We start from the raw sequence: 1882 nt of genomic DNA on the forward strand, positions 1-1882 counted from the left end.
GGGGACAAGGAGATGGAGAACATGGTGGACAGGTCCCCTTAAGGATGTTCTTAGACCAGTTTATCAGCTTTTACCACAGCTTCTTCAGTAGGTCCCACCATATAGAAGGCCTGCTCCAGGAGATGGTCATATTCACCTGCTAAAATCTGCTGAAATCCTTTGATGGTCTCCTTCAAGGGTACCAGTTTTCCCATATGGCCACTGAAGACCTCAGCAACCTGGAATGGCTGAGACAAGAAACGTTGGATTTTCCATGCATAGGACACAGTCAACTTGTCTTCCTTGGAAAGTTCATACATACCCAGGATACCAATGGTGTCCTGGAAGGATTTGTAGTCCTGTAGGATCTTTTGCACCCTATGGGCAACGTCATAACACTCATTGCCAACAATATTGGGATCCATTATACAGGAGGTTGAATCTAAAGGATCCACAGCTGAATAGATACCCAGCTCAGCGATAGCACGGGACAACACAGCTGTAGAATCCAAATGGGCAAAGGTAGTGGGAAGGGCAGGGTCAGTCAAGTCATCGGCAGGCACATAAATAGCCTGCACAGAGGTAACCAAACCCTTCTTGGTGGCAGTGATTCTTTCCTGCATGGTATCCATGTCAGTAGCCAGGGTAGGCTGATAGCCCACAGCAGAGGGAATTCTACCCAATAAAGCAGACACCTTGGAGCCAGCCTGGGTGAAGCCATAAATGTTATCAATAAACAGCAATACATCTTAACCTTCTTGGTCTCTGAAGTATTCAATCACAGTCAGTCCAGTCAAAGTTACTCGGGCATGAGCACCAGATGGTTCATTCATCTGGCCGTACACGAGTGCTACCTTAGAGGTAGCATCTTTTAAGTCGATAACACCAGACTCAATCATTTCATGGTACAAGTCATTGTCCTCATGAGTCCTCTCACCAACACCAGCAAACACAGAATAACCACCATGGGCTTTAGCAACACTGTTGATTAATTCCATAATCAGTACAGTCTTGCCAACTCCAGCACCACCAAAAAGCCCAATTTTGCCACTTTTGCCACAGGGAACCAGCAGATCCACAACCTTGATACCAGTAACCAGAATTTCCTGCTCAACACTCATCTCGAAGAACTCAGGAGCCTCAGCATTAATAGGTGCAAATTGTTTGGTTTTGATGGGACCTCTCACATCAATAGGTTCTCCAGTGATGTTCATGATTCTGCCTAAGGTGTCAGGGCCAACAGGTATTTTGATTGGTGCACCTGAATCCAAGACTTTCTGCCCTCTAACCAAGCCTTCAGTACCATCCACAGCAATGATCCTTACTGTGCTCTCCCCCAAATGTTGGGCCACCTCCAAAACCAGGCTGCTATCCCTGCCTTGCACTTCCAGGACATTTAAAATGGGGGGTAGGTAGCCCCTCATCAAATTGGACGTACGCCACTACACCAATGACTGCCACGAAGCGCCCGGTGGTAGTGCCTGCTTTTGGTGAAGGAGATGTTTGCGCCGCATAGTCTCTGCCAGGTTGGAGCACTGCCGGGGTGGCCCTCAGCAAGAGCTGGGTTTAGGACAGCGACGCTGAAGGGTTGAGTCCCCATAAGGCCCTGGAGGCCGAGGCAGCGGCCACACAACCCACAAGCCCCAAAATGGTGGAGTCTGGGCGGCAACTGAGAGCCACAGCTGCCTCTACCTCCAACTCCCTGGGAGTTGGGGTGAGATCTAATCTGCTGTGGGCAAGCCCACTGGAGAAATTGAGTGCTTCTCTCTCTATATATATATTTAATGTTTTATTGTGAATTATGTGATAGTTTGCATGGGAGAACATTAGCTTTACATTCATCCTATCATATATCGTTTCATTGCTATGGTTACAATCCCCTCCATGCATCATCAACCAACCA

At 47.9% G+C, this 1882-nt stretch overlaps 1 pseudogene; it reads right to left on the reverse strand.

The window, feature by feature from the left end:
• Nucleotides 1-50: 50 nt before the first annotated feature.
• Nucleotides 51-1681, reverse strand: LOC102816227 (annotated as a pseudogene).
• Nucleotides 1682-1882: the final 201 nt, after the last annotated feature.

The sequence above is a fragment of the Chrysochloris asiatica genome, unplaced genomic scaffold (assembly GCF_000296735.1).
Source record: "Chrysochloris asiatica unplaced genomic scaffold, ChrAsi1.0 scaffold06917, whole genome shotgun sequence".
NCBI classification, from domain to species: Eukaryota; Metazoa; Chordata; class Mammalia; order Afrosoricida; family Chrysochloridae; genus Chrysochloris; species Chrysochloris asiatica.